We start from the raw sequence: 9,480 nt of genomic DNA on the forward strand, positions 1-9,480 counted from the left end.
CCCCCAAACCCTAGGCGCATGGGCCCTAGGGGGGATAGCGCCCAACCCACTTAGGGGCTGCTTACCTTCCACATACAACCCATAGAGCCCTCCCGGGCAGGTGGACCCTCCCGGTGGACCCCCGGAACCCCTTCGGTGGTCCCGGTACAATACCGGCAAACCCCTAAATACTTCCGGTGACCGTATGATGACTTCCCATATATAAATCTTCACCTGCGAACCATTTCGGAACTCCTCGTGACATCCGGGATCTCATCAGGGACTCCAAACAACATTCGGTAACCACATACAAGCTTTCCCTATAACCCCAGCGTCATCGAACCTTAAGTGTGTAGACCCTATAGGTTCGGGAGGCATGTAGACATGACCGAGATAGCCCTCCGGCCAATAACCAACAGCGGGATCTGGATACCCATGTTGGCTCGCACAAGTTCCACGATGATCTCATCGGATGAACCACGATGTCGAGTATTCAAGCAATCCCGTATACAATTCCCTTTATCAATCGGTATGTTACTTGCCCGAGATTCGATCGTCGGTATCCCAATACCTCGTTCAATCTCGTTACCGGAAGTCACTTTACTCGTTCCGTAATGCATGATCCCGTGACTAACTACTTAGTCACATTGAGCTCATTATGATGATGCATTAACGAGTGGGCCCAGAGATACCTCTCCATCATACGGAGTGACAAATCCCAGTCTCGATTCGTGCCAACCGAATAGACACTTTGGGAGATACCTATAATGCACCTTTATAGCCACCCAGTTACGTTGTGCTGTTTGGTACACCCAAAGCATTCCTACGATATCCGGGAGTTACACAATCTCATGGTCTAAGGAAATGATACTTGACATTAGAAAAGCTTTAGCAAATGAACTACACAATCTTGTGCTATACTTAGGATTGGGTCTTATCCATCACATCATTCTCCTAATGATGTGATCCAGTTATCAATGACATCCAATGTCCATAGTCAGGAAACCATGACCATCTGTTGATCAACGAGCTAGTCAACTAGACGCTCACCAGGGACATGTTGTGGTCTATGTATTCACACATGTATTATGGTTTCCGGTCAATACAATTATAGAATGAACAATAGACAATTATCATGAACAAGGAAATATAATAATAACCATTTTATTATTGCCTCAAGGGCAAATTTCCAACAACAAAAAACACGGCATGCTTGTCACACGGATGCAGGAATGTATAAAAGGTTATTTTAATCTCATTGAACATAACGAGAGGGTGGTGCAGCTGGTTAGCCTGCTCGCTCATCAAACTTGAGGTCTCAGGTTCGATGACTACACTTGAGCATAATTTTGTTTTTGTTCGACTTCTTTCTTCCACCCAATGACAGGTAGGCCCTGCATGACAGAGAGAGAAAGTAATCTGTGGCGGTGCCAGGAGGATTCTTTGAGAGGTCAAAATGGATGGATACGGAGCTATATGATCTCGTAGTGACCGTATAATCACCTCATCGCGTATACGTTGCAGCCTCGGCGCTTGTTTTCTAGGGTTTGCACTCTTCACACACTCTCTCCAGTATATAATATACACGCTGGAGCCTCAATGCTTGTATTTGCTCTCTTCACACTCTCTCACCCTCTACAAATCTAAACAAGACTTCGTTGGCCTCTCTTCCCCCTCGCTGCTAGTCAAAGAGCCGGCAGGATCCGTCCGCCGGGAAGGGAAGGAGGCTTAACGCTGTCGCCATCGGCGAGGGAGGGAATCCACTACCAGCACAATTGTTCTCTTTCACCCAGCGGTAGCTTGGGAGGGCCTTCGGCCCCTTCTTCTTTGCCATCGTACATAGTGTGGGCCGAGCGACCTCTGGTCGCCCAACGAACCACACCCCAAGAACCTTAAGGTATAATTTACTTATTCCACATGCATTGCTCTAGCTGCATGTGGGCTTTTTCCGCTTCTGCACTCGAATCTAGGTGTTGGATCAAACAGGAAAGTAGTGGGGAAAGTTGTATAGCATGAATCTAGGATGTGGTTCAAAGAGCAAAGGAATGGGGGAAAGTAGTGGGAAAAGTTGTATAGCATGAATCTAGGACGTGGTTCGAAAAGGAAAGGAAGGGGGGAAAGTAGTGGGGAAAGTTGTATAGCATGAATCTAAGACGTGTTTCAAAGAGGAAAGGAATGGGGGAAAGTTGTATAGCATGAATCTAAGACGTGGTTCAAAGAGGAAGGAATGGGGGAAAGTAGTAGGGAAAGTTGTATAGCATGAATCTAGGACATAGTTCAAAGAGGAAAGGAAGGGGGAAAGTACTAGTACAAATTGTCTATCCAACACCTACGTTGGTCGAAAAGGGAAAACAATCACAAACGCAGTACGCACATCTGTAATAAACTGATCTTTTGTTTTGGGGGACAAGGCTGTAGAGTTTGAGCAGGACTAGATTTGTTGCGCTCACATAGGGAAAGGTGTCTAAAGATAACAAAACTGGGACCAACACAAATTTGCTCCTTGGTTGTTTGTTCTTTGTTGCAACAGACTGTGCATCACCCCTTCATACATCGGTAGATGCACATGGTGCTGGTGCATCCACTATCCCGTGCAACTCTTTAGTTGTTGTTAATCTAAGGCCCTGCTTGGTTAAAAACTCCCTAGTCCCTGCCTGCTTGGTTCCAGGGACTAAACATGGACTAGAGGTTATTAAATGACATGCTAAAAGACCATGTTACCCCTAGTAATGAACTAATAGAGACAAGGTACGATGCGAAGTAGGGGCAACTGTTGGAAAAAGTCCCAAAAAGACTCTCCCTCGGGGCCTTCTTTCTTTAGTCCCAAATGCCCACTTTTAGTCCCTAAAAGTCCCTCCTGTTTGGTTTAGATGGGACTGACACGGAGTTTTTTTAGTCCCTACACCAAAATGTCCCTGTAAACAAACACCCTCTAATAATGCCGCTGGAAAATTGATGTAATGCCACAGTTAAAAGAAAATTACATGTTTAATGAATTTTATTGTTAATATAATCTCTCCATTAATATTAATCAATTCCACCATTTGAGAAATGTTACTGTTTTGCTTTCTTTCCCATTTAGATAAGTTAGATGCTTCTTTTTGTTGGCTTTTGTGTCATCCATCGTTATTGACCACTAGTTATTTCCTTTGCACCTCTGTGTAAACAGGGTTATCTACTTCACCTCGTTGCTATTGTGACCTTTTGTTGCACTACACAAAACATTTTTGTTTTAAGAGTGTTTTGTGCAGTTCAACCAAAATGTCACACCGACAACGTTGCTTGATTGCTTGATCTTCGTGGAACTGCACAAGAGGAGATCTTACTTCCTATCCGTATTGGCAAATTTGGTTCAGATCTTCTTCTTGTGAGTTCTTTGAATTCCACATCATGAGAGGTCAGTACTAGCCTTCTTTCACATGATTGTGCAGTGTGCTTTCATATGTTGTGCTACTTGTACGGTAATGTTGCTTGATTTTAGTAAACTGCACAAATGGTGACAAGACCTCCAATCTATATGTGCACCGTAATATCCCATTGAGGTAAGATAAGGATATTTCACAACTGTTGGCCTGTATTTTGCCACTTTCCCAGAAAATTAATGTCGTTGTTTAGTGCTATACTTGTGCTCCCTAATTGACATGCCAAATCTTACATTGAAGGCGAAGCTTGTCTGTTACTGAACCAAGTGATGAAGGGGAAGAAAGACAAAAATCAACTTCTGGTGCTGTAATGAAGCACTGGAACTGTGATGACACAAGTAATGATATAGTTTTGCATCTTAATTTATTACTATGGCTGGAATGAGCAATTGTTTTGCCACTGATTTGATGACACTCTTAATCTAATATGTAATTATCTCTACTTGTGCAAACAGGGATCTTCTTTAAAGATACCATATATTTTAGTGGAACTGCACAAGAAGATGTTGGAAATATTAAACTAATCGAGGAGTATATAGTAAGCATGGCAACCAGAGTAGATAGCAATAGATGGTTCCGGAGAAGTGCTTGATCTGTATGCTCTACACAATAAGCCTCATGACAAAGGTTGGTACTCGCCCACGGATTTCATCCATATGATTGAGCTTTGTCATCTCTATTGGTGTTGTGCTACTATTTGGATACTATCATGAGAAAGTGTTATTGTCCTTGAGAAGTGCTTCATCTATGCTATTTTAAATATTTCCTTTCCTTTTTTTCGAGCAAACAGGGATGCTAGCATTTAGTTGTCCTCTTGTCTTTGCACAACAGGATCATCCTCCTCTAAAGAAGAATATGGAGTACGTGAATTGACTATTTTCGATTATGCCAAGATGAAGAAGCCGTGTCTATCTTCTCATCAGAAGGAGCAGTTGAAGGATGGTTACATTACTCCCCACAAGACCAAACTAACTTCAGCTTAGAAGGACTTACAGATCTCCATTTTGTTGTTGTGATGTGCAAGTACAATGTTCTTCTAGGATTCTTTCCGGTGAGTTCCATTTTTTAAAAAAGTGTGCCCTACATGGACCATGTAGGTGCCTGTTTAAACTGTCAATTCATAGTGCAATTTGCTTTATACTAATCACTTTTTTGTATTTTTGCAAACATGGGTGCTCAGCTTGATCTCAATGGGAACTGCGCAAAATGTTCATGAATACATCGAATCATTAATTTCCACCACAATAAAGGAGGTGCCGATGGTGTTGCAACATATAAGGGCGAAATCATACAAGCTACGCGCGAATCTGGTTGATTTTGGTGGAACTGCACAAAAAGAACAATTGGTTTATTTAGCACGAGGTTCCATGTCAATGTTCAAACTGATGGCAAACCCTGCCCATTCCACAATCGTAGGCATTTGATATTTTGGAATGGGAAAACCTTGTCAAAGTTTGCTCATTGATGTACACAAAACAACTAGCATTTGACATTTTGGAATGGGACAACCTTGTCAAATTTTGCTCATTGATATTAGCAAGAAGACTGATATTTTTGAATGGGCGCCCTTTGCTGTTAGCAGCGTCGGTTGATTTTTCTTTATTCTTTAGTTGTGAAGTAAATATTGGCTCTGACATGTGAATCGCTGAGATGCATAATCATCAATTGTTTTGAATGTTCTCTATGAATTGCCAGGCCTGTGTGTTTGATTGCAACATACAGCAACGCTAAAAAGATGCTCAAACTCTTTGTACTCCCTCTGTTCCTTTTTACTTCGCACATTGTGAAAGTTCATACTTTTTTCTATAAGATTGGTCAAAGTAGAGATACTTTGACTGCAAACAAAACTTGTATGCAGACTAAAAAGGACCGGAGGGAGTACATGTGAAACTGCTGCAAACGAGGCGATCACCCTGGGAATAATGCTAGTATGTATTGTTTTGCATGTTCATCCAATCCCAGTGATATAAGAATTCGAACTAATCGAACTAAATTCATTCATACATGGTCGGATTTCATATAAACATGCCGGATTTCATTACATTTCATACATTCTTCAACTAAAAAGGGGTGCACTAGAGGTATAATTAATTAACCGAAGCTACCCACCTGTGTCCGGCTAAGCCGAACAGAAGCTTCTTCTCCAGCGGACTGATCTTGAGTGACTTAACTGCAGGTGCAATTGCATAACTCACATGTGGCCCAGATGCCTGTTGGGCCCATGTGTCAGTCAGCCAACTGCACCAGCAGTTAAGTAGAAGCAGCCTTCTCCAACATAATTCTCCGACTCCACGTCGCCGCCAAGAAGCTAATCAGCCGTCAATGGTCAACCCGCCTAGCTTGGCTTTAACTGGAGGGTAGCAGCGGTGGCCTTACTTGGACCCGAGCGGCGGCGACCTACCATGTTCTACTCTTCCTCGTTTTTTGTGTGGCGTGGCCTTGTTGGCAGTGGGGCGGGGCCTCGATGGAGCCAGCTATGTCCTCTGTCTCGTTGCCGGCGGGGCGGCGCCTCGGTGGAGCGGGGGAAATCCTCCCCCTCATTGTCGGCAGGGTGGGGCCTCGGTTGAGCTGGTGATGTCCTCTGCCTCATTATTGGTGGGGCGGGGCCTCGACGGAGTAGGGCCTACACCTTGGTGCCACCGGGGCGGGGCCTCGGCGGAGCCGACGATGTCCTCTATCTCGTTGTCGGCGAGGCGGCGCCTCGGCAGAGCGGTGGAAATCCTCCCCCTCATTGCCGGTAGGGTGGGGCCTCGGCTGAGCCGGCGATGTCCTCTGCCTCGTTGTTGGCGGGGTGGGGCCTCAGCGGAGTAGGTCCTCCGCCTTGGTGCCAGCGGGACGGGACCTCGGTGCAGCCGGCGGTGTCCTCTGCCTCGTTGTTGGCGCCGCGGGGCCTCGTCGACGCCAGCGGAGCGGGGACTCGTCGAAGCCGATATTATCCTCTGCCTCATCCTCGGTCTCGCCAAACAGCGCCTCGCCTGCTTCATCGCCCTCTTTGTAGGCGGCCGCAGCCTCCGCCACCCGCATGCGGTACTGCCAGCGCTCGAGGCAGACCTCGCAGGTGGAGCGGTACGAGTCGAGCAGCGCCTCCTGCTCCGCGGCGATCTACTCCTCCGCTTGCAGGTGCTCCAGGAGGAGATGGTGGTTGTAGGCGGCGGCGGCCTGCGCCTCCTGGAACTGCTCTGACGATTCTGCCTCACCGTGTACATGTATTGGGCATCTGCCTCGCCGATGGTCATGGTGCAATGCATTGGCGAGGATGGCGTGGAGGATGGGGTTGGCGTCGGATTGTCGACTACCATGTTCTCCATTGGGACGTCGTCATCCTCCGGCTCCCTGTCGGCCAGCCAGTCGGCAACAATGGCTACCATCTCCTTGTGGTCCGTGGTCCGCCCATCCCGAAGAGCACTGGAGCGCGAGGAAGCCATGGTGGGCAGTAGTGGTGTGGACAGGAGAAAGGGAATGGAGGCAGATGACTGTGGCTATGGCCGGCGCAGTAGTTTATATAGCAATTATGGGCAGCGGAGGCACGCACCTGTGGCGCCGGAGTAGCCGCCTCGGCGATTGTGTATCATTAATGTGGGCGGCAGACGGATGGACGGACGGACGACACTTGTGTCGTTTGAAGGCGGAGCAATCGCCTGCACCGGGAAGCAGGGCGGGTGGCGCTAACCGTTTCGGGCGGAAAGCGCACGCGGGCGAGGGTGGTGGTCTACATGGGCCAGGGCAGTTAGACTCGTGCTTGGCAGCGGGTCGGTCCAGCAGCCGGACATGCTGGCTCGCCAGTGAGCTCGTCGAGCTGAGCGACGACAATCAGATAATGGACGTGGCTTCCGACCAGGAGCCGGCGCCACTGTCCAAGCCGGTTCATGTCGTGTTCACCATAGAGAAGGTGCGGCCGCACTTCGACGCCCTAATGGCGGAAGAGCTACCAGCATAGGAGGACATGTGCTGCAACCTCCATCTCCTCAACGAGTACCGGTGAACAAGTGAATGACAATGCCGTCGCGGACATGTGGCCCTATGATCCTAGCTTCCCCAATGAGCAGCGGACGCTGTATCAGACCATCCGTAGGGCCCGCGAGGCCCTCTCCGTCGTCCTTCAAGTTGTTGCGCTCGCCGTGGCGCCGCCGTCTCGCGTTGTCAACATGGTTAACGGACATGACGAATGAGGAGATGACTTTACTTGGAGAGGATGACAGTGGGGACCCACCAGGGCCATAGCCGCACGTACACAAGTGCCTTCTTATTATGTACAACTGTATTTTTTTTGCTTCCTCCTGGTTTCCTGACATCACGGTCCCACACCATTGTCAACTTATGTAGTGAATAAACGAGGGAATTGCACAAGGAGCGGCCGACAACTGGGACCAATCAGCTCGAGCAGTATTTGTGTTTTTAAGGTGTGAGCACTGCAGAGTTTTTCTTGAGCAATGTTTTCATTGTTATTCAGAGGAGAGCAGGGTATTAATTGAGCGACCTGTGGCCCGTCTAGCCCAGGCTAGATATCCAGCCAGATATTATTTTTTTCAAGCTGAAAATGGCTGGCCCAGCTATACTTTTTTTGAGGAATACCGAGGCAAGGTCAACTTGTTATTCTCCGCCCCGCTGGGCTGCAAATCTTTCCTAGGAGAGATACATTAGGCTGAACAAGAAAATGGGCTTTAAGAAATAATAAATGGGATGTAATTATAAAAACTGGGCAGTAACTATAAAAAAATGCACCAAACACGTAGTTACTTTATAAAATATTATTTTTGGATTTTGAAAATTTTAATTTCATTAATTGTTGTGCGCGCAATGTTTCGTTGGATTTTTACATAATAGAAATTTATATTGAAATTTTATTTAATCTGACTAGAAATTTTAGGATAAAAATATTTCGGATCCCATCAAAATGTGGGAAATTTTATTGATTTCTGTTTTGAATGATTGGTTGAAATTATCAATCGTTGTCTAGCTTGAAAATAGGTTGTACTTTTAACAAACTGTAAATGGGTTGTAGTAAATTCCATTAAAATCCAAAAATGGGTTGTACATTCTTACAAATCTCAAATGGGCTATAAGTTCTCCGCCACACACTTGTGGGCCTACTAACTTGACGCGTCCCCTAAAAAATAAGTTGCGCATATGCAAGGCTTTGTCAACTTATAGTCAACACACGGTTCTAGCAGTAGTGGTTGTTGGATGTCCATCCAACGGATGTCGTGCTTCTTCTTCAATCTTGGATATTGTAGCTTTACCCGCCCAAAAAATGATTCCTCCCCCTAACATCTAGGGCGCACCGTTTCGGAAGCTGGCATGTGGGCCTACTAAGTTGACGCATACCAAGGGCTTTGTCAACTTAGTCAATATAAACGATTCTAGCTGCAGTGACCGTACGATGTCCATCCAACGGCCGTCGTGCTTCTTCAACTTCTGGTCTTCTTGCTCCAGTTGCCCAAAGCAGTGCCGGTCGTGTCGCCTGCTCCTGCCTCCTGCGGCTGGCTGTGCTGCCGCGGAGGCCTCACCACCCCCTACTACTCCCACCGCTGGCCAGGCCATTCCTCCCTGAAGGAAATATGCCCTAGAGGCAATAATAAAGTTATTATTTATTTCCTTATATCATGATAAATGTTTATTATTCATGCTAGATTTGTATTAACCAGAAACATAATACATGTGTGAATACATAGACAAACGAGTGTCACTAGTATGCCTCTACTTGACTAGCTTGTTGATCAAAGATGGTTATGTTTCCTAACCATAGATATGTGTTGTCATTTGATTAACAGGATCACATCATTAGGAGAATGATGTGATTGACATGACCCATTCCGTTAGCTTAGCACACGATCCTTTAGTATATTGCTATTGCTTTCTTCATGACTTGTACATGTTCCTATGACTATGAGATTATGCAACTCCCGTTTACCAGAGGAACACTTTGTGTGCTACCAAACATCACAACGTAACTGGGTGATTATAAAGGAGCTCTACAGGTGTCTCCAAAGGTACATGTTGGGTTGGCGTATTTCGAGATTAGGATTTGTCACTCCGATTGTTGGAGAGGTATCTCTGGGCCCTCTCGGTAATGCACATC

Source organism: Triticum dicoccoides, chromosome 5B (assembly GCF_002162155.2).
Source record: "Triticum dicoccoides isolate Atlit2015 ecotype Zavitan chromosome 5B, WEW_v2.0, whole genome shotgun sequence".
NCBI lineage: Eukaryota > Viridiplantae > Streptophyta > Magnoliopsida > Poales > Poaceae > Triticum > Triticum dicoccoides.